The 24,937-nt window shown below is 41.9% G+C and overlaps 1 protein-coding gene across 2 annotated transcripts in view; it reads right to left on the reverse strand.

Moving 5' to 3' along the window:
- TAFA1 (TAFA chemokine like family member 1) overlaps positions 1 to 24,937 on the reverse strand; it is a 218,301-nt gene that overhangs the window by 174,880 nt on the left and 18,484 nt on the right. The window lies entirely within an intron of this gene.

Consider the following 24,937-nt stretch of genomic DNA (forward strand, 5'->3'; position numbering starts at 1 on the left):
ATGATTTTGCACTAAACTTCCTGTACACCAGGGGTTTATTTTAAGGGTAGGTGTCATGGACTCTTTGGGGCTTAATGGAATGAATTCTCATTCTGGAAAAGCAGAAACCTGTTTCCATCTGCTAATCCAGCAGAGGTACTGGATGCTGCACCTCAGCCCTCCAATAGATCCAAGAGTGAATCCAGAAGCATCTGATCTTGCACCTCTGGTCAGACTGTTCCCAGCCACTGCTCTGTACTGACAGAGGCACCAGAGAACCTTTCCTGGCTACCTGGATCTGAAAATGCCAGCTTGGCTAAAAGAGCTCAGACCACCCAGCATTATGGCACAAGAAATAACTTTGTGTACAGACTGAGAGGTGACCAAAATCCTGCTTTGTGGTACCATGCATTAATTGGTATTGCAAATTCTGCAGAAATATGCTTTTATACACAACTAAAACCCACGGAAATATTGCTGCATCAGATTAAAGAGGTAGCTCTACCTATCAAATTTACATATACATACATTTTGGGTTATATCCATACCCAGATATCACATTATCAACATGTTACTGTAATTGAAACAAAGATTAGAATCACTGAGTAATATAAATGAAAATTAATCTTCAAGCAAGTGCTAGAGGAGCTCTAGCCATCTTTGTGGTTTCATTCCCACATCAGCCAATTGTGAGTTCAGTAGGCATGAAGGGGACACTTGTTAGATTTCCAGCACGTAAAAGTACAAAGGCACTAAGAAACCACAATTTGAGAGCATGTAAAAGCTTTCATGAGATTTTTAATTCCAGATAGTAGGCATGAAAAGCTGTTGTTATTAACCATTTTTCATTATTAAAGGTCTCTTCATCCCTGAGTGAGCAAGTGGCCCTGACAGTTGTGCATTAGTCTCAAATGACAACAAGCCCCATCAATCTTTCAGGGCTCCAAAGAGAACACCTCAGAGCCAGTAGGAAAGAATTCATAGAAGGAAAAATAATAATTGAATCAAATAAATAAATAGAACAACAACAACAACAACAACAACAACAACAACAACAACAACAACAATAATAATAATAATAATAATAATAATAATAATAATAATAATAATAATTTTCAAAGGGGAAAACACAACTCAAAAATTTAACTCAGAAAACTACCACAAAACCAGATCATTTACCAATAGAGTGACACATCCAGTGACATTCTGGTTAGCACCTTGCTGTATCTTTATGTACCCACATATATGTCTGTAGGTGTGACCCTGCTTCCAGTTTCCTCAGAAGATGGAGAAGTTAGGCTGGTGCTGAAGGAGAGTTGTGGTGCTGAGATTATCATCTCAGTCATGATTTTTAGCCTCTCTCCATGAGAGAGATTTTACACCTAAAATGAGCCTTAATATATACTTATGCCACCTTTAGTGCAAGTCCTCTAAAGCACTGAACATAACATGTGACATGCTCAGCATTTTCAGCTCCCAGGAGAAAAAGGTAATTATCCTTTCCTAAAAAAAAAACCAACAAAATAATGCTTGCAAAATGGGGTTCTTCATCAGTTACCTGATAACTGCATTGTGGGAGACTCAGCTCAAAGCCAGCAGGATTGGTCTTTGTGACCTGCTCTTCCCTCTGGAGTCCATCTAATACAGAATATGCCAGCCAAGATGTGGTTTTAATGTTCTCACAAAACACTGCCAAGCATTCATCTCTCACCTGATACAGCAAATCCAGACAAAAACAAAAACAGACCCTCTGGAAATGGACAGAATCAGGAGTCTCCACCAGCCTCAAACTAAAGGACTGGATTCTTTGAACAAAATGGGATTGTTTTGAGGAGTTTGTTTCACAGGTTGTGATTCAGCCTTTGTGTAATTCTGATTCAAGCCTTGCAGCACAACAGGTACCCAGGAGTAACCAGGCAGTGCCATTTGCAGAGCACATCAATATTTCATACTTAAATCCACAAGTGCCAAACTGGAGCTTCTGTGCCAGCAGCAGAGAATTCCACCTCTAAGGCAGGGAATGCAGCCTTGGCATTTAGGGGCTATCCTGTCAAGATCCTTCTCATTCTGCAGGGTGCAGCTAAAATTCCTGACAGCCCCACAAGTGGGGTTCAACCACATCGAATTTTAACCTGTGTTCTCCTTGAGTATAGAGCTGGTGTTCCCATGTCATTTGAAATAAGAAGCTCCAAAAGGCATCAGAGATGTCTTCTGTACCAACAGGCTCCTGTTGTACACACTTTTCATTTTGGGGTGACAAAGTGTTTGGTTTAACTCCTCCTTTTTGGAATTGACCTGAGAGATTAAACTAATATGGGAATATCGGTTACACACTTGGAGGCTTCTGTGAGCCTGAAGTAGGAGCTGCCACTGTCATCATCAGCTTTTTAAAGAACAACCTAACAGCATCACTTCAGTCATTCTTACAGCTCCAGAGGACAAAATAAAGGTCAGTGGTTCAAAAAAACCTGATGGAGAAAGGTGGAAATCAGTCTGAAAGATCAATATAAATTGAGCTGAAAAGACTGGCTTGGATACAAAGCAAATGTTGGTAAATATCAGCCAGTATTTGCTTAGGAATAGGCTTAATACATTATGCATGCATTCATCATGATAGTATTACACCCTAAAACCTGCATTCCTTGCAGAAAGGACATAGGAATACCAGGAGAAACTGCAAGCTGAGAAGATTAATCTTTTATATTGGATAATCTGAGATTAAGTGGCTCTGGAAACAAACTAAACCTGTTGCAAGCCAATCTCAAAGGTATTTGTCCATATCACTGAAATTTCCTTCAGCTCTTCAGAAGTAACAATCTGGCTGTGGTGACAACCAGAGCTGATCTGTGTGGTTGTTGGCATGGGAGTAAACAACCTGTAAACCTACAACCCTTCCCTGGCAGCTCTCAAGAATACAAAACAACATGGGAATAAGGTACGACACAAAAGATGAGTTTCCGAAATATTGAATCACCACTTGTAGAAAATTATTACAAAGTTGAAAAATAGAATATAAAAAATAAACCCCCTGAAACCTCACATTTTAGCCAGCTCAAACTCTGGTATAATTTTGTAATAGTGTCCCACTTTCCAGGACACAGCCAAATTTTCAGGCTAAATCACCAACTGGTGTAAGCTTTGATTCCTTTAACCTGCTCAAAACACTCAGGGCAACTACAGAAGAGAAAATAAAAGACAAACAATGCACCACGTTACAGAGGAATTGGTATTTCTGCAGACAGTCTTACAGCAGTGAAGGAAATTTTGCTGGTTCCCTCTCTTATGCTATAACAGCACCACTGGCAGACCTTGCCAAGAGGATCGTGAGGGGCATCAGAGTGGAACTTGCAACAAATATTGCAAATGGAACAACAGCAAACACGTTGTAGCAGCAGGAAAAAAGTGAGCAGGACTGTTTCACTCGGAGATGAAGTAAAACAAGCCATTTATCTGGTGTTTGGAGTGTGACCTGCACTTTGCTTGCAGGAGTGCAAGGGATGCTGAACTGGAAAATAAAACTGAATGCTCAGTTTGGTTCTCTCCCCTCCAGCTAGAAACTGTAGAAAATGGAGGAAAACTGCAGGGAAGGAGAATAAATTTTAGAAGATGTTACCTGCTCTCTACTGAGCTATTGATAAAGGAGATCACCCCAATTGTGGAAAAACACTGGCGAAATTTTGCATGTTGTACATTTTTTGTCAAATGGAAGTCCAACAACACTGAGGGAACAAAGAGGCAGCCAGGATAAATGTTCTCCTGGCTGCTGGGGGTGGAAGGCATGCACACTTCATGTGCTTTGGGGAGATACAGATGATGTGATATGCGCTCATTCTCTCCTAGCAAAGGGCAGGAAAACCAAGGTAAAGTCATCTTGCAGTCCCTGGCAGGGCATTCAGCAAGAAAATGCATCTAGGAAATAGCAGTGGGGCTGATGATACATTTATGGGGTTCAGGCCCTGCCTGGGATAGTTTATTTCCACATCTCTTAGTCTAAGTAGAATTTGTGGCTTAAAATTGTTCAGATCTTTTTGTTGGCCTATAAATACCATATTGTTTAAAAAATATTAAAGCATGACTGCTGCCAGAGAACCAATAATAGTGTCTCTTGAGATTTATGTGATACTAAAACACCAAAAAAATCCCAGACAAAATCCCAAGTCCCATCTCTTACTGAAGAAACACGTACAGGAGGAAATTATTCCTTTCCTGACAGAAACAGGACATGAACTGGACTACCCTGTTACAAAGATGACCTTCTGGTAAGAAGGTTACCTAACGTGTTTAGTATTTTTATTGTGATACTAAGGTGTGTTTAAAACTCCCATTTGCAGCCCACAACACTACAGAGTTGTTCTTCCATCCACGTGGCCCCAAACTGCATTGTAAATTATGGTCATCCCTTCTCCCTGCTACCAAAATTAATTATCTGATAAATAGAGTTAATACACATGGCTGCTCTGCAACAATCTCTTTGATGGATTTGTGTTTGGGGCAGTGCAGATGGCCTTGCCAAGACACAGACACCATAAACATTTTGATTCTGTGACGGGATGAGTCACTGCAGAGAAATCCCTTCGCAAGGGGCAGGAGCAGAAGGGCTCTCCACCACTCGTGCTGGGTCTGAGGAGGGACAGCCTCGGGTCTCCAAGCCATGAAGCAAACTGACAGTGCAGCTCCACATGTAAATACCAGCTCCAGCAGCCAAAATATTGCCTTCCAACAGCACTAGAGCCAAAGGTGTCAGAAAGAAATGTGCATGTGCATCAGTGCACAGCCACTTTCCCTCTTTAATGGGCTGGCACACAGGCGGCTGCTTCCAGATGCTTTGGATGGCAGAGGACAGAAGGAAAAAAAGGTGTGTGTTTTCCCCACTAAATTAGCGTGTGAGGAAAAAGCAACAGCAATCAATAAGAGAGCCAGTAGCCCAAAATAAAGTGTCTGAACTACCACGAGTTTTCTCAGCATCTCAAATTATGCCAAGTAATTAATGCTGAAAACAGCCTCTGGTGGGCTCTTCTCATTTCAAAAAAGGAATGAGAAGCAAAAAGGTAGAACAAGTGAGAGTTCAATGCTAGAGAGAGACCAAATTCAGGTAGCAAGGCTTCTGTTCTCAACAAGAAAAGACTGGCCCGTGATGTGTTTATAGCTAAAATAACAACCAAAAAAGAGATTTATTTTTTCTCTCCCTCCATTTAAGTGTTGTGCTGGTCTGTGGAAATGGAGATACTCAGTACAAAGCACAAGTCTGAGTGGAGAAAACAAAGTGACATTGTGATTGCCAGTTCCTGCAGACAGACCCCAAATGATAAAACCACAGCTTGTTCCTTCACCATGGCCAGGGAACAGAGCTGCGCCTTGTCTCACAAAAACAACCAAAGCCAAAACTTCACCCCTTTAAATTCCTGCTCCCACTCTGCTTTTCCCCTGAGGAACTACCCCCACTTGTTACAACCTGAAGCTGCTCCTCAGGAAGCTGAAAATGTAAATGCAGCCCTGAAGCAGCAAAGACAAGCAGCAGAAGGAGCCCAGGTGCCATCCCAGCGCTCCCCGTGCGCGCTCTGGAGTCCGGGCACATCCAGCACCGCCTGACAGCCTCCAGCACCTGACAGAGGCACAGATCCCTTATCTGCCAGCAGGAAATGAACAGTGCCCCCAATAACTCCAGGTGCCTCTTTCAGCAGATGACAGTGACAATTTAGCAGTTTGTTATGGCAAGTCTTGCAACATTTAATTGCATTTAGACAGACAAATTGGAGGAGCTTCCTCACTGCACTGAGCAGCGTTTCTTACGGAATACAGTTAACAACTCCCTGTTTATTTGCAAATAGGTTTTGCTTCAAGCAGCTGGAAGAAAGTAAAACCTTTTCTGAGGCAGTCAGGGCTGTGGGTTTATCTGCAGATCTAATGGAATTAGGATATAACAATGCAGAGAGACAAAACGCTGCTGTTCATTGTGTAAAAGAAATAAAATCATTCCAAGGTATTTGACTCTCCAACCTTTGGGAAAAAAAAAATCTGAGTAAGCAATACAGATCAGAGCCTCTCCAATCCAAAATAACCATATAAGCCAAGAGTTAATTATTCACAATTCCTTTCAGTCAGTAGGCCAAGTTACAGTCACCCTTCAGGTGTTTGAAGAAACAAAAGGACACAAGAGCGAGAGTGCTCTGCATTTGGAGGATTTAGGAGCACAGGAGACATAAAATCGCTCTTGCTGCAAAATAGCCGGGAGCCTGACTGACATTTCTGCCATCCCCAGACCCATGGGTGATGTGCAATATCTTCTGCATCTCAGACTTCTGACCTTTTGTCACAGATCAAAGCCATTCAAGATATTTTCTTTTGAATTCAGCCCACTGGCAGTTAACCCAGCAGCTCCACGTTCACCAACAAACCACACCCTCAAGTGCAACATCCATACATTTTATTCCAGGGATGGTGACCCTACCACTTCACTTGGCAGCACATTCCAGTGCTTGTCAACCCTTACAGTGAGGAAAGTTTTCCTAATATTCAATCTAAATGTCCCCTGGCACAAACTTAGGCCATTTTCTCTGTTCCTGCCACTTGTTATTCGGGAGAAGAGACCCAGCCCCACCTGGTTACAACCTCCCTTTAGGAGCTCTCTGAGGTCCCCTGAGCCTCCTTTTCTCCAGGCTAAACACCCCCAGCCACTCCTCTCATGATTTGTGCTTCAGTCCCTTCATCAGCTTTGTTACTCTTCTATAGAAACAGTCTTTTATTGTTTCCTATGAAGTTCATAGAAAAAAATAAATACACACATCTGGGTTTTGGGAGCACTGAAAGGTCACCTGCAGTTGAAGTGACTGACATGAAATTTTGTGTTATTACTTTACTCCTCCAGCTGTACAGTAGAGGGCAAATGCTATGATGGCACCTGCATAATGCAGACACACATGTCACAGTGAATCAAAAGCCTTAAAGGAAACCTCTTTTTTCAGGGTCACATGTGTTTGAGTATCTCTAATGTAGAACAGAAGAATGTAAACAGGCATGAACTGCTATATTTCTGATGGGTTTTTTCATTCAGTTCTCTTTGCATTGTGGGCATCAATCCCAGAACAGAAAAAATAACTAGAACAAGGGAAAAAATAGCCAAATAAAAATAGGGAGCTTCAAAGGGATGATATGCTTCACACTCAGCTGTAAAATACATTACCATTGGCAGATCAGTATTACCAGTTTCCATCTTAGACAAAGGGAACTCTTCTAACAACTGCCCTTAAGAAGAAAGTCAAACATACAACCCTGCAACATTCAGATCATTGCAATATTAAGACAAAAAGTGAGTGATACCCAGTGCTCATTTAGGCAATGGCAGGATGACACACAAGAATCCTCAGCATTCCTGCACTCATTTGATAGCTGGGATGACATGGAACATAATGCCACCATTCAGATACAAACTTGTCTTTCTCTTTTGTCCAAAATCCCCCCTATTCTTGGTTTGTGTTTTTAACTTGCTGGGGGAGAAAACAGACTCCCCATCCTCATCAATCACATTATGACCACAGTTTGTAGAAGTTTGGGCACTTTGAAGAGCTGAGATAGACAATCATAACCTCAAAACTGAAAATATAGACCCAAATGTTTTTACTGTTGGTTGAACTGAAAAGGTTATGGGTAATTTATAATTAAATAAGTATTTAGGGTTTTATAAAACAATAGCCATAAATCTCAAACCTTAAACACTGACCTCACACCTCGGGGATGAGCTGACTGACAATCTGTGAAGCAGTTTTTAGCTCCCCGTCTCTACATTGCATCTGAGAGTTGTGCCAAGCAGCCATGAATAACAAAACTGAGTCAGGAGCTCTTTCCAGGAAAAGCACACACAACTCGAGTACAAAAGCAAATCCAAAATGCCGGAGTTCAGCTGGTGCTTGGAAACTACCAGGCCTCTGTCCCTGAGCACCGTGTCTGCTGTGTCCCCCTCCTTCTCAGAAGCTCATAAGGAAATACCAGATGTCAAGCAGGATTTATTACAGACTCTCTTATATGATTAAGTTCCTTCCCAGCTTCAGGCAAGGCAAAATTAATTTGACTAAAACAAAGCAAATGTTAGTCTAATATGTGCATGTTTTCTGCTCTTTCCTTAGAGAGCAGAGCCTGTATTTCACAAGCAGCTGAGATTCCTTCTGAAACCAATAGGCATTGATTGATTAATCACCAAGGATTTATTGCTCAGTGAACAAATGATGACATATTATCTAAAAGAAATGGAGCAAGTGGTGCCTGTAGAGATGTATCTGATGGCCAAACAGCAAAGAACTTACATTCCTGAAAATGGGTACCTATTATTTTAGTGATATTATTTATACAGGGATTCAAACAGAAGAAAATCTGTTTTCATTTGATTGTTTTTAATGTTTTGGAGTTTTGTAAGTGTAATCAAACTTATTATTTCAGACCAAGGAAACACAGCTCTATTCAAATTTTTGGTAAGCAGTGCCCAGAAATAGAAATGTTTGAAAAGACACAGCAAAAATGGCCAGTTCTTAATCACTGTGAACTCAAGGAATTAGCTCATTGGATTTTTGTGCTGCATTGATCATGTTACCCTAATTACAACCTTGATTTAGAACTTCAGTTCTTGGTTATATGAGTTAGCAGCTAATTATTATTTAAGTGTTAATTATCCTAAGCCTATACACATTTGCTAAAGTCATCAGGCTCTCTTCCTGTAGCTCTAAAGAAAGTATTTTTTCCTGAAGTGTTACCTCTCTGTTTTAGCTGTACTTTGCCATCCATTTCAGATGGGAAGTCGGAGCTCAGATCCTCATAAAGGAGGCATCACATGTCCCTGGGAAAGGTGAGGACAGGGTCCCACTCAAAGACTGACCCCCCTGCAGCAGGGATAAACACAAGGATGTTTTGCAACATTAAAAAGGGGGAAACATGAAATACAGAGTGAATGAGGCAGCAGCAGCTGGAGGGCCCAAGCTGGTGTCTGGGTGGGATTGGCCTCAGCTGAGAGCTGCTTCCAGCACTGCCCTTTGGCACTGCCACACTGCAAATAAACACAGCAGGACAGCACGGGGTGGTCCAGTGAGCAATGACAGCTCCACAAACCCTCCCTAGCCCTAATTAGCCCAGGTGATCATGTTAGGACAGGAATTCATCAATTTATTACACAACTTGAGAAAAAAATTGAAACACCTCCACTCATCCTTATTACAGTAATATTTCTAATAACAAATAATTTTAATGACAAGATTATATAATAGTCTCAACTGCAACACTTTTCAGCTATTAAACTATAAAGCAATGAAATGTTTTCTGCAGCATTAATGGGCTTTCTTGGACAACTTATGTTTCAATGAAATATTAATTCTTGATCATTTGTCATGTGTTAATTAGGAGAGTAAGCTGTAGGAAGTCTAGATTACCATGCAAATGTTAATTAGGTCATAATTTATGTTAAGCATTTCTAAGTATAGGAGCACCAGAATCACATATAGCAGCAGATGAACTTTAGAGAAAAAATTACATTTCCAAGAGTTATTTTACTATTTAAATATGAGATTTACTATGCTTGAATAAACACCAAAGAACTTGTATTTATTTAATTGTCCAAAGTCTCCTCTCCCCTTTCTACCCAGAGTCACACCTGTCTCTGGCCAGGTATGATGAGAACCTGGGAGCAGATGGTGAGGTCGCTCTGCAATACTACAACTCAAGAGACATGGAAATTCTGGAAAAGACAGCAGTTTTAATTTATATTGGAGCCAAAACACACAGCCCTGCAAAAGCAGGAATTCTGGTTCATCAGGGATGCTGGAGCTCTCCCCTCAACAACAACAACACCACTCCTGGAGTCACCTCTTGTTTTTACAAGTGACTCACTGTGGCGCTTCCCCAGCGAGAGGGAGAAGGCAGCTGAGAAATCCAGGGGAATCCTTCCCAGCATTTGTCCCACTGCTCCCTTCAGAAATGGAGACACAGGGAAAAAAAATGTTTACAGGATGTGGCTTTTCAAATCTGAGAGGAAAGAGCACCCTCCAACCTCAAGCTCCTCCCCAGTGTGTTTTCACTTTTTTGCAGGGCACAGGCAGCAGGATTTGGTTTTCTGCTGCAGAAGCAGGACCTGCCTCTGTCAGAAGCACATGGGCAGCACTCAGGCTCCTTGTTCCTTGCTTGCCCATCACCTGAAAACACCCCAGTGCTGCAGCCAGTTTGAGGCAGCAGAGAAAACAGCTCTGCTCTGGCATTTTCTGTGGAACAACCACTGAAATAAACAGCTGCAATGACACAGTGTAGTGGGATGAAGATAAATTTATTTTGCTGTTTCCACACTCCCACAATTTTTACACCTCCCCACACAAATCTGCCCAAGCTGCTTCCACTTTGTTGGTATTATCAAAGGGAAAAAAAATAGCACTAGGCTCTGGAGGGAATACCAGCATTAACTCCCCCTGCTTCACTTTGAAGGCCAACATTAACTGTTATTTTCATTTGTTGAACTGCATTTCAATTGATTTTTTTGGAGTTGTTTTTGTGGTTTGATTTTTTCTTTTTAAAGGGGAAAAATCATTAAATGATATAAAAGTTAACAAAACAGATGCAATTCCACTTGAAGTCATATGTCAGCTCTACCTTCTCCAAGCAATTTCTAAAGTAAACAATGTCAGGTTGGAAAAAAAAAAATGACAGTTCAGTCATAACATCTGACACCTTGGGAGCTAGAAACATAATAGTTTTGAAAAAAATAGTACAGAAGGAATATATTTAAGTTTTGCTCTTTTTTAGTATGATGTAAGATACTCACCCTAAAAAAGACAAAGAGCGAAAAAGAGACCAGCAAAAGTAGAAAGGGGACTTAAGGGCATTTAACCAATCTAAACACTAAATTTCCAGCAGGGACAAATAATAGGGAGGGACACAGGAAAGAACAAACATTATCAGATGACATGGAAAGACCAAACACTTATTTACCATTCTTCATAATGCAAAACTGGTGAAAAGCATTAAAGACATCACATGTCAAATTGATTCAGATTAGCAATTTTTGGATTGGTATAATTGCTGTATGGCACAATTACTGGCATTTTACACCAGTAAGTATATGTACTTTAATGCACAGCAATTACTTGGTTCCAGGTCACTACACAAGCTTGAGCTGTGTTGGAAAACTAGAGGGGAAGCAGGACCCTGTATCCTGGAGCTGTAGAGGAAATAACTCATGGTGTGGCCTCTGAATAGAGCAGCAGGTCCCAGAGCCATGGCAGCAGCAGGGTCTGAGCCCCAGAAGTGCTGGCTCTGTCACCTGGGCTGTGAGCAGAGAGAAGGAACAGCCTGGGAGCACACTCTGTGTACAAACCAGCAGCTGAGCTGCTCAAGTGGAGACAGAAAACTTCTGGCCCTGCCCAGGAGAGCCCAACAGTCCCACCCTGTGCCCGAGTGGTGTCCAAGCTCTCCTGGAGCTCTGGCAGCCCTGGGGCTGTGCCCATTCCCTGGGGAGCCTGGGCAGTGCCCAGCACCCTCTGGGGGAAGAGCCTTTCCCTGATCTCCAACCTAAAGCTCCCCTGGCACAGACGCCAGCCATCCCCTGGACCCTGTCCCTGGTCACAGAGAGCAGAGTACAGTGCCTGACCCTCCACTTTTTATCTTGTGAGGAAGTTTTAGACAGCTTTGAGGTGTCCCCTCAATGTCCTCTTCTCCAGGCTGAAAAAGCCCAGTGACCTCAGTTGCTGCTCTTAACTGATGGCATAACATGTGCTATTCACTGGAGCAATTTAAGCCCTTCAGCTCTGAGGAAAATCCCTATTTCACATTTATTTCCTTAAAAACAGAGCACAGTTAAATAATTATTTCAGTGGAGATGAGTACAGTACCTTGCCCTCTGTTTGGAATATCACATTTAAATCACCCTGTACACAGTGATGGTGTTGATCTCACAGCCCCTCAGGCTAAAATAGCTTTATTTCACACTGCCTATGTATTTTTCAGGGCAGAGATGCAATCAATACACACAAAGGAGTCCAAGGAACCCAAGAGGAGCAAGAATAGTTTTTGTGGAATTGATGTCACCATGCTAATGGATATTAACCCCACTCAGTAATTAGCAAATTAAAAATGTCTCATTGCTCCCCTGTACTGAAGGTCACCCTTGAGGCCCTAAAGTTGGGTTTAGAGGCTAATTAAGAGTTTGCTGACTGCTGCCAGGGCATGGGCTACAAACACCAGCAGAAATCCTGTTCTAAGTCCCTGAATTATTATAAACAAATGCATGTCCTTCTCTGTAGGGGATATTTTCAGGAGTACCAAAGCCTCAGGTTTATCACCACAGTTTGTAGGGCAATAGCCTGGCTGTACACATATATTTCACTTTAATAACATCTTCCTTCTTTCAGAGAGTAAAATTTGGTTCAGATTAATAAACCAGGGCACTCCATATTATGCATACCCACAGGCAAAAGTGAGTCAATCAATATCAAATTTTAGCTACACCTTCTAACAATTTTTGCTGATAATTTAGTCCATTAACAAAATCTGAGAAACACAGCATGAACACAAATGTGTGCAATTAAGATAATGTTTAAAATACTGAATTTTGGTCTTATGAGCCCCTAGGATGATATAATAGCTTAAAAATAGGCTATTCTGAACACCTGAGTGCGGAAAGCAGATTTGCAATCAACACATGTGATACTGAAGCACCACAAAGTACCCAGCCTGGGACGCAGGGTACCAAATTAACACAGTGAGTGTGTCCTGATGCACCTGTGCTGGCTCTGGAGCTGCTGCAGGCTCCAGCAAGGACACCTCTGAGCTCCCTTGCACTTGTGGACATGCCTAGAATCATTTTATGAGTAGGGGATATTCAGAGAATTAAGATCCAGTGAAATGAAACCCTGGCACAATTTTTAAACTAAATGCCTGAAAACTCATGGCTGAAATCCACAGAAAGCACAAACCTGCAGATGGGTACCTAAACCACTCTGTCCCAGGAGATGTCTTTGGAGATCAGAAAAAGTCACCTGAGTTTAAAAATCATTTATCTGTTATCCTAAGTACAGGCTTTTGAAGATAGACTTTCTTTAGATAATCTTTCTGCAGTAACAGATAAATTATTACAGAATATCAGACCAATTGCTACACCTAATCCCTTATCCCAACAGCAGATGCCAAAGGGGCTTGGTGCTTGGCAAGGGTACAGAAAGTACTGAGGGAATCAGCAACATGAAAACCTGGCCAGTGCAAGGTGCACAGGAAAACAAGTGCAACACAACAAACAGGAAATAAATCTGCTGGGAACAGACAAAAAAATACTATAAAAAATCAAAACAGGTAGTTGACAACTGATGCAATAGCAAAGGGGATACCAGGAAAGAGGGAAGACAAGGTACAGGCTATAAGGACAGACACCAGCAGAGTGTAAAAAAACTTATGAAGAACAAAAGAAGGTGGAAATAATCAGAGCATGAAACAAGAACTTCTGGCTTCATATATAAACTTCAGCAGCTGCACCTCAGATGGCTCGTGCAGCATGATTCAGACACAGCCAGGATGACACAAGCTGAAGATGATACTCAAGTTACAGGCAGGGTGAAATTATTTAAGATAATTTATTAATTATTTAAGGTATTCAGCCCTCTTTATTTAAGATCACTGCATCCTTCTTCCCTTTTGACCATCCAAACACCTCTTTGCCACCTGCAGACCCAGTCACACACCACACTCCCTCTTGAGGACCTGAACAAAAGCTGCCATGACCAATTTTCTACCTCAGTGGAAGAGATTCGTTTTGCCCTGGTTAGGATGAAGTGTCCTGATTAAACCTTCATCTGATGGGTCACTTGACTCATCTGAAATCCCTCACATGAGCCAACAGTGAGTTTTATTTGGTCTAAAGCTGCTTTTCTATAGAACCCTGGAACAGTTTTCTACTGCCCAGAGTCTTTTGGGCAGTGCTGGTAAAATGCCACTTGACAAAATGATGTGGTCTTACGTGGTGCTTACACTGTGCTGATGGAGTAAAAGGAGGATGAAAGCTCAACTGAGAGCCAATTGCTTGTTTTGGAGAGATTTTCTCCTATACAAGACAAACAACTTCTTCCATCCCCTTTTTCTTGGCAGTTTTGGTGTCTGAGTTACAGTATTTGTACCAGCTCATCTTTCACCATGAGCTTCTAAAAACACTTCATGGTTTCCTTGGGTCATATTTTCATACTGATAGCACAGGTTCTGAGACTCAAACAGAGAAAACCTACAAGAAACACTAATAATTGTATGCTAAAAAATTACAGAGAAAAATGGAGATGATGGTCAAACCCACTCAAAAAAAAAATAAGGGTCACAGTATTTCATTTGAAAAATTTCAATTAAAATTAATTATCTGAGTAAGTACTTTTTATTTTCATTTTCTGTAAGTATTTTAAGTACTTTTTTTTTCCTCAAACAGAAGTCTAACAAGGCAAGTCTGAACTGATTTAAGAAGATGTGCTTTCATTAGCAGGTGATTTACTACAGCCGAATGTGTGTTAGATCCTGCAGTAAAAGCAAATTAATTGAACCAAAAATACTTTAGGAAGAAGCAATCTGAGTTATCAGGTGTTAGTAATCAAAAAAGATTAATACAGGGATATTCATGACCTCTACTTGTAAATAAACATCAAGAAAACTTTTCTCCCTTCAGAAAACGAATTCAAGAGAGCCTCGGAAACTGTAATTAGCATTAATTTAGCTGATTGTACACTTAGATAAGAGGTGCATAAAATGGTTTCAGACTTTAGGGGAAACAGACAGTTACAATACAGCAATTAACAGATTTTTAAAAGACCTAGAGATAAGTAATTAATTAGAGGAACTCAGACAATAAAGAGGTTCTGAGAAACTGGTGGCTCTGCAGACAGGAGCCAAGGAATCATTGGGAAGAGGTTGAGGAATGGCAGGAGAGGGGAAGATCCTCCCTGTGCCAGCTCCAAGAGCAGCAGGGACCAGCTCACCCTCACTGATTGAGCACAGGCACAGAGGTGATCAGGACTTTCCTGTGGGAATGATTTTGTAACCTGGTAGCACACATCCCATCCAGCTGAAATCTTCTGAAGAGGAGCCACCTGGGATTATGATGGGAAAGAGTTGTTTTGATGGGAAAGAGATGGGAACAAGGCTTTGGTCAAAGGCACAGAGAGAGCAGAACCCCTCATCAGGGCACTGCCCAACAGCAGCAGAGAAAATCTCTTCCCCTCCTTAATTCAGGCCAGGACATAACTGTGAATTCCCCATGCCCAACTTCACTGCACCACCTCCACTCCCCAACCTCGAGGCCCTAAAACAATAGGTGGATCTTTACTTTGCTCCGTTCTCCAACAAAACCTCTGAAAGCTGCCTTTCATCTTGCTTTGAAGTAGATATTTTTAATGAACTGTTTACCAGCCAAGTCTAATTGTGCAGCATAACTAGTGCAGTTTGAAAAAGCACTCAGAGCTGCTCTAGAGATGGGAAATGACTACAAGCCAAAAGTTGCAAGCGGGAGCAAATGAAAAAGTTCTTTTTAAAAAGGCTCCTGATGTCAGTGAATCTGTCATTCCTCCTACTTTACAAAGCTTATCCTTGTTCCTGATGAAATTTCTTTGCATTTACCAGCCCCGAACAGCTTTGCTTTCTATTCAGCCAAAGACCTGTCTGGGCTGCAGTTACCAAGGGGTGTCATAATGACACAAAAATGTAAGGTAACAGTTGTAACAAAACCAAATCTAAGGAATGGCAGGGCTTTAATATTTTAATAAGGTTAAAGCAGGAGTGTTAAATTATTTAGGTTCAGGAATAAGATATAAGCACTAGAGCAATATCACATCCATACTCATATATCTTTACACATGTAGAGGTGATATCTATGTGATAAATTGCTGGAGTGTGAGGTAAATTAATTTACTATGCACTTTGATCACAATAGCCTCTCCTGGCCTACTAATCCATTTCCCAGCAGACTTGCTCTAACATCCCAAATCACAGAACACTTTCATTGCTGCCATTAAGAACTATGTTTCATAGTCTACTTCTCTTTTTCTCTTCACAGATGGGGGTTTCCCTCCTTGAAAAATTAAGAAATATAAATTATGGGAAAGCATACAGCTGAAGCCTTTATATCCCCCCTCTTTCATATTGTGTAAGAGACTTATAAGGAGGAAATATCTTCATATTCTGACAGCTGGGCAAGATGCTGTGTTGTTGGCATGATTCTGGTGGAAGGGGAAAAATTAATAAAATCCAGATATTTAACTTTTCAACTATAATGATTTAATATTAAAAATAAAGAAATAATATATATCTATAGACAGAAGAGCACTAAAAGTTAAACCTAGTCTACAGATGTGCTCACAATTTGTTATTTTAGGACTACAGACTATTACATGATAAAAATGATAATTACTGTATCTATCACTGCCAGAAGTGTGATGGAAGCAAAATGTTTGGCAAGTAAAGAAAGCCTGCTACTTCCTTAAATCCCAGTCACAGCTACCAGGAGCAAGGAATCACTGGAGCATCCTCTCCCTGCCAGGCTCTGAGCATCACACACAGGTGAGGTGCTGCCAGGCTGGAGGCTCCCAAGGGGAGCAGATTTACCTCTCTGCCCAGCAGGCTGGCAAACAGCTCTAAATTCAAATTATGATCCATCACAAAGCTGAACAAACCATAAACTCAGGTGTTATTTACTGGAAGATCACCCACCAGATTGATTTAATGGATTTCCAGCTTCTGAATCCTGCCACACATACAGGAGGGTGTAGTGCTTGAAACCCCCATGGAAGTAATCCATATGGATGTGGGGAATGCAAAGCAAGAAGTTTGCAGAAAGAAAGAAGCTGGGTTTCAGTAAAGCTATGGATGCAAAGCTGTGCTATGGACAAATGAGCATTACCTTCCCCCAGTTTGCCATGGCTTTGTTTACAGCATAAGTTGCACTTACCCAAATATGAAATATTGACAGAAAGAGTCATAGCAGACTTAATGACACTTTGAGCATTCTCCGCACTTGAGTCAATAGATATGCTTTAGAATTTGTTACAGGAATCATAATTCAAAATGCAATAATAAAAATATTTCTAGAGAAGAACAAAGACAGGGTAATTGATACTGGTTTCAGGTTTCATACATTTATCCTTTATTATTTTAAGTACTTCATTTAGAAGACCTATCCTTGTGAGCACTGAGGTCTGCCCAGCTGTGGCCACCAGAACACAGAATGTAAAATAAAAATTTTAGAATTATATCTTCTTTTTTGGGGTGGGGGTGGAGAGATAACAAAACAAGGAATGAAAAACCAGGGAATTTGAGTGAGTGACTTGACCTAAAGAATGGCAGAAGCTCTGTGCCTGCAGTGGCACCTTTTTAACCCCCAGGTCAGCTCAGACTTTGCCTTGTGGGGGCAGGAGAGCCGGACAATACCTGCCCCACTGGGGTCACAGCTCCACTGCCAGCCCTCAGAGCTGCACCCCAGGAAAGACAAAGCCAGGCTGCCCTGGAGGCACAGGGAAAAGGAACATGGAAAATCAGCGTGTGCTGAGCTCCTGCAGTGCTGCCAGGGCAGCTCTGACACCCCCTGTCCCTGCAGAGAGAAACCCAGGGCAGCAGAAATTCTCTCAGGAGTGGGGCACTGAGCAAGGCAGCATCCATTTCCCAGTGCAGCACTGGGATTTTCTGCTGGTCCTGCTGTTTTGGCCCAGGACAAGCAGTGCCCCCAGAGGACACATCTTGTTCCAGACTGGCCCTTGGACAGCAAGGAAAGATGCTCTCAGCAACAGCAGGACTGAAAACATTTCAGTCTTCATCAGAACCAGCAGGAATGCAGTCAGACCCCAAACCCTTGGGAGTGTTTGAATAACAGAGGGCCTGTTATTCAAAAAGACCTGTTCAGTCAAAGGGAAACTTTTAGCACTGAGTTAGCCATGAGAGAGTCTAGAACCCTGCTGTGAACATCCCTCTCTGGATTATACTGAGAGGACAAGAAATTAGGGAAGAACAAAGGACAATTATGTGAAGATTCCAGCTCTGCCCATTAAAAATGTGTCTCTGCACTACAAGATGAGGTAACATACAGGAGCCAGCAGTGAATATTCCTGTGCCACAGAGAACAAAAAGTTAGACAAGCCTGGCCATGTGAATATCCACACTTTTTCACTTTGGGAGATGCTGCTTTGCCCCTTTCCTCTATCCTCCTCAAGAAGTAAAGAAGGGAAATACACAAAATAAAAGCAGCCATAAATAAGGAGTCTTTGCTGCAGAACAGAATTAAGCCTCCTTTTCTTATAACATCTTTCCCAAGCTTCCCATTTACAGAAGGAGGATTTACAGACAAAGGAGGGTGTCAAAAACACTGAGGATTTTTGTAATTTTGATGTTTAAATAAATGAGAGGTAGGCAGAGTGTTATATAATTCAACATAAAACTTCTCAATTTTATGTTAAAAAAGAAAGAAACTAGCACTTTTGCTTCAAGGTTTAGTGTCCTGGAAATGTTTAGCAGCTTTTTTTTATAGAACAGCATCATTATCTTGTGCAGTTATAATACACAGGACGTTTTTCAAAATTGTATCACAAAGTGCTTGTGCATTCACACTATCCAGTAACTGTCTCTATAATTTATGAGCACCATCCTATGCAAATCACTGGAAAGAAAATGACAGATCTCTGGGCCTGTTTGTTGTTTAATCTCACTTTGTCATGATTCAAAAAAGAACTATGTGAAAATACAAGAAATGTCATCCATAATGGTAAAAAAAGATTCTTGGACATTCTTGGTTGTTTTCTCAGATACAAAAATAATCAGCTCTTTGTCAGCTATTACATGAATCTACATTTTCTATTCCACATGAAAGGCCATCAGAATCTTAAGTGTTTTACACCTTATTCTTTTTCTGCTGGCAGAAAGTTGGGGCTCTAAGATTTCACAGCAAGAGATCATCCACTGAGCTGGGAAACAGCACGAAAGATGTCACAAAACTGGGCTGGGACTTCAACAGGCATCACAAGGCTTTGGAAAGAGATTTATGCTGCTAAAAAAAAAACCAACCCAAACCCTTGGTGAGGTGGGGGGAGCCTGGCTGGTGCCAGGTACCCACCAAAGCTCTTCTTTCCCTGCTCTCCTCAGCTGGACAGGGGAGAGAAAATGAAAAGCAGGGCAGGGAGAGGCCATTCCCCAGCTACTGTCAGAGGCAAGAGACTTCACTTGGGGAATCACTTTAATCTATTACCAAACCACAGCAGAATGATGAGAAACAAAAATGAGTCTCAAAAACACCTTCCCTTCCATACCTCCCCCTCTTCCCAGGCTGTTTCAGTCCCAAATTCCCTCCCTCCTCCCCAAACCACCATGTTATTGTTGATGCCTCCTTCTCTGATGGGCTTGGCCTTGGCCAGCAGAGCCATCCTGGCACAGGCTCTGTCAGACATGGGGGAAGCCACTCCTGTTGTCCCCTTCCTGCCACCAAACCTGGCCAAACCCAATACATCAGATCTCAATCTCTCTTTCAAATTTACCCAAATTTGGATCCTGCTGAAAGTGGTATGTTCCTACCAGAAGTATGTGAGTTTTTGTTTTTTTCCACAAGACTATATTTCCCTAAATGTCTCTTGGCACCCAGGACCTGACCCCAAACTCATTTACTGCCAGTCCTACTACTTTAAAACAAGTATGTCCACAAAGGAACACCACCACAATCCCCTCCACCCTCCCTGCAATGAAAAAGGCAGAATTAGGTGCAGTTTTCACAGCTGCTGGTTTCAGTGACTGCTATTAGGTCACACAGAGCTCCACTGCTGAGAGGTGATGCTGCTTTCTCTGGAAGAGGAGAACAGAGGTGCTGTGCAAGACTGAATTTACATAAAAATGACAAAAGCAGGTATTATTACTGAAATAAAGAAACACGTTTCTAATACTAAGGCTTTGTTAAAAAAAAAGACCCAAAACAACAAAAAATAAAACCCTGAAAGCATCTCTCAAAGTAGTATTTCCTCAAGGACAGCAGAATAACTGCTGCAGATGTGTTAAAGGAGGAATATTGGTGTCTGACATGGATAACTGTCACACTGATGAGTGAAATGTGCTCATTAAATTAACAGAGGCCTTGAGATGACTGAAGTCAGCAAAACACAACAGCACTGCAGACAATCAGGGCTTTGTCAAAGCTTTGCCTTCCCTCCCTCTGGGCTCCTGCTTCTTCCAGAAGGGCTGAGCAGAGGCCACGGGCAGGGCTGGTGCAGCTTTGGCCTCACCCAAAACTCAGAGAGAAGCTAAAGGTCAAGCCCAGGGTTCAAGCACAGCAGAATAGCAGAAAGCCTTTGTCTTTCACACTGCCCCGAGAGTTAGGGGACAGGGATTCCACTTTCTTCTCAAAGAAAAATCTGCCAAAGTGTTCCCTGTCCAGAGGGTCAACTTTGGAACAAGCTGCTTTTGTGATAAGCATGTGATGCTTTTGTGATAAGCATCCTTTGTTAGTTAAAACCTCCTTTTCACATATATTAAGTTCTGAATGACCAGCAACTGCTGGTCAGAGTAGAACCATGCACTCAGCATCAGTGGCAGAGATTTTAAACCTGTCTTGTCCATCTCTCCCTTTCTGGCAGGGTTAGGGGCTGTCTCAAAGCCCTTCCAGCCTTCCACAGAACCCTGCCTTACCCATGGAGACTGAGAGCTATGGACTGGGGGTTTCTGCTGTGAGACAGAAAAATCCCAATGTCTCATCTCTGCTCTCTTATTTATTCAAGATGTAAAATTGAAGAGCTATTGGAAGGCATTCTCCCTTCCAGCCATATTTTAACACCACAGATCTCCTTCAGGGAGAAAGATGAAGAGCCAGCCCCTAAAGCAGAGCACAATTTCTGATTAGAGATACTCTGAATTAAATCTATTTAAGGAAAGAAGCAGTACCATCCCTAGTCTTCTTTATTTATCTGGCCATTTGCCCACTCTCCTTTCTGTGTCTAGAAATTTTTCAAATTGTTTCAGGTTTTGTTTTCTCTTTTTTCTTTTCCACTTAGTCAGAAAAACAATCCAGTGGTTCTAAACTAATTTCAAAATGTAAATACTGCACCAAACCAACACTTGATATTGTGCTTTGGCTGTCATATAAAAAAAAATTCAATTATTTACACTGTTTTAGTCACACAACAAAAGCAACGTTGCTTTTCAAAATGTAGACTATTACCCTGTATTCCCTCAAACTAAAAAATAAACAATTGTCACAACAGAAAATTTGCTACAATTACTCAAGCACGTGAAAGCTCATCACCACAAGAGACTCAATGAGTATTCTTCACATTAATTCATCAGAAGAGAGGGAATCAAGTCTTAATTTGATGCTGAAGGCCTAATGAGAGCCTCCAGATACTTTCTGCAAGCCAGGCTGAGGGCAGCAGCTGGTGCTCAGTCACCTTTTCATTGCATGAGAGGAGAAGGATCCTCTGGAAAAGGATCCCTTGCCAGGTGATTCCACTCTGAAGTGGGACACCCAATTCATTCTATGACAGCAAAAAGAATCAAAAGCCTTGACATGGAACAAAAATGCTGATAAATATCTATAGAACCTCTGAGCTTTCATGTTGCCGAAACAGAGATAAATCATGAAGAGGCTTTCTCCAGCCTGGAGGTTTTCTAGGTTCCTACAAGTGAGAAGCAAAACTTCTGCAGTCAACCTCAACAGCCACAGCCCAAAAATGGCCATCAGTGGGGAAGGAGATGCAGGACCTTAACAGCACCCTGGCCCTAGCAAGTGTGTGTGTGCCCTTGGCTGGGCCAAACAAGACAACACTCACAGGTTATTTTCCACCCAGGATTCCCAGAGCACAGTCCTCTTTTGGAACACAGCTTCTAGGGCTTTCTCCACAGCAATCTGTGTTTTTAGAATCAATCATGAGATTAAGGGTTGTTTTTTATCCATTTATAGCAAAATAAATAATCTGGGGTTTTTTTAACTCTTCATAAGATGACTTTTATCTTGACACAAGTTTCCATGTTGCTGGAGCTGGCCTGCAGGAATTTACTATTGAGTAACAGTGGGCAGGTAATATTTGCAAGTCAGACATATTTCAAAAAAATACACCAGGTTATACAGAGTCCATTTTAGACTGCCTGGGAAAGGCTGGAAGCACGGCACTAAACTCAGGTGTGAAGTGTAGGTTTCAAGTGAGAAACATGATTAAAGAGGAAGCCTTTCTGTCCTAAGACAAGCCCAGTATTCTCAGCTCTCTAAGGAAGCAGTTGAGTAGAGGGTGGGAAGCTCCACACTTGAAGCAAAGCTGGCACTGCCTGTCTGCAGCTCAGCCTGGACATTCCCCAGACAGGGAAACATTCCTGGATGGGGAAACATTCCCTGACCCAGCACAACTTGTTTGTCCATGGAGCTCCAGCAGCAGGAGGGCTCTCAGCTGGGGCATTGTAGCCTCAGTCTGAGCCATTACAGCTGAACCACCATGGAAGTTTAAGCCAGTTTGAAGCTGGCTTACAGCAAAGCACTTGATGCCATGGAAAGAGGGAGCTGAGAGGCTCCCTGAGCCAGCACCCAGCCCAGAGCAGCACTTGCCAAGCCATGCCAAGGACAGAGCTCTGGGTACCAGCTGCAGGACGGTGTCTGGGAGCTGCCAGAGTAACAAAACCTCACTTGTTTCCATCCCAGCTCCCAGCAGTGTGCTCCTGGGGCAGAGCTGCTTCCTCTGGTGGCCTGTTCCACTGCTGGATGCTGCACAGGCTGTCCCAGGGCTGCTCATAAAGAGAAAGACCCAAACATGCAGTGGTTGCCAGAGTGCCTGTAAAACTGGGCTGCCTTTATAGCAAATGAGGTTCTGAGACACATGTGCTATCAAAATATGGAATAATCCCTCCTGACAAGCATGTCTGAGTTTTGTTCATATCTTTTCCTACTATATGAAATCTGGACATTAAAGCACTTGGAAAGCAGACAGGACACAGCACAGAGTAAGATATGTGAAATTTAATATACTAATTTATATAATGCATGATACAGAGAAAATTATTTTACTATAGTTACATTTAAAATCAGGTTTGCATTTTAAGCTCTGCATGAATTTCTGCTCCAGATTTTGATTCATAGATTCTGTCAGGACTAAGGATAATCTCACCTGTTAAAGAGCACAGCCCCTCAGATCAAGGCAGCAGCATACTAAAGACACAATCCTCAGCAGAAGGACTTCAGTAAAAATCTGATACTACTTTGTAGCTTGTTTCCACCTCTAGACACTAAAGATTACCCCTTTTCCTTTGATAGGCTGAAATACAAGAAAGGAACGTAAGAAATAATTAATTTCACCTAAGAGCAGGGTTTGGAGGGGGACTTGCACAGCCTGAACCTCAGAGGATTGGCTGGTACAAAGAACTGCTCAATAGCACACTCCTTGTAGAAGGTACCAATCAAAACACGTGTGGGGTGTGTAAACACCAGAAAACACTATGAAACCTTTCCCACTGGAAGATTCTGATCAAACAGAAAAATGGTTTTTCCTATGGGTAAATGAGGTTATGATTTATATTTTTCCCAGTTTTTCTTAGAAAACACTTCATCTATCTTACCAATACCAGGAAGTAGGAAATTCTAACATTTCAAGTTTTTTTATCAAATAGCTTTGTTTTGATGCTTTTTAAATAGAACTGTTTGAAACTATTTAGTTTATTAAGATATAGCTGGTGTTCAAACTGGGAAGAAATCAAATGGAATTTTGTTGCTCAAACACCACATGAAGGTGCATTAATTAAGAGGAGGAAATTCAGAAAGCCTTTGCCAAAAGTGAGAGCCATAGGAGCTTACATAAAGGAAGATTTAGAGAAAATAAAGGAAACTGATTTAGAGGAAGGGAGAGGAAAACTAAAGTGAGAGGGAAAAGACTGAAACAAGATAAAACCCTACAGAAAGCAGATGGTAATCTGCCTACACTGTGGGCCTTGCACTAAATAACAGCCTCTGTGTCTGGTGATGTCCCAGGGTGGTTTTGGAGGGATAGAAATGCATTGTGCCCTGGATGCTCATTGCCCACAGCCTGCTCCCAGTCAGGGCATCTCAAAATTCCCCTTCCTACAGCTGAGTTCCAGCTCTTCCTCCCACCATCCTTTGGGTGGGGAACTCCAGAGCTCAAATTTCCCTCCTAGGACTCAGAGGAAACCAACCAGGCACACCATGGAACTGGAGTAACCATGACAGGCATGAGATAAATATCTAATAACCACTCAACTCATTCAGTTCAGCGTGGTGTTATCAACAGTAGGAATCAGCATTAAACAATTAACGTAAAAGAAGGAAATGCAAAATATTTCCAAAGAAGTCATTGAGGAGGATACATTCAACCTGAACAGAATTCACTGTGTCCTGCCTGGCAGCTCTCCTGGCTTCCAGTGTGCTGGGGAAAATTGGGATACACAAGGTTGGAGGATCATTAATGTTTTTTCTCTACTTTTTGCCCACCTGTGAGCCCCATCCTCCACCTCTGCTGGGGATGGATTTAATGGATAGAGGGAAGGTCCTGATGTGTCCATATCCCTGGGAAAGACAGGATCTGCCACTGACACTTCCTCACTCCACAGGCTTCACTGTGAATTTCCCTAATGTATTAAGATTTCAGTAGAGCACAAATGTCAAGGGAGGGCACAGAAGGGTTGCCCTGCTCTTAGGCATTGAATAATCTCATTTAGGGACAGCTATCAGTGCTGCTTTGGCCGTGTTAATTTTCTCTTCCTAAGTCAGCCTTCAGACACACAGCTTTTGTCTGCTGCTGTTATCAAGGCATTTGCATGCACTAATCCATGACAAATGGTTTCTTTGATGCACATCTGATTTCCTTGCTTGCCAACTAGAAAGAGATAATAGAAATAGCAAGAGAAACTAAATTAGAACTAAAGGAGTCATCTATTTGTTGGAGAAACTCAAAACAAGGTTAGGATAAACACCACCCAGGCAGCTGGCTTAATGGAGAAAGCCCTGAGATTTCAG

Source organism: Cyanistes caeruleus, chromosome 11 (assembly GCF_971803275.1).
Source record: "Cyanistes caeruleus chromosome 11, bCyaCae1.hap1.1, whole genome shotgun sequence".
Lineage (NCBI taxonomy): Eukaryota > Metazoa > Chordata > Aves > Passeriformes > Paridae > Cyanistes > Cyanistes caeruleus.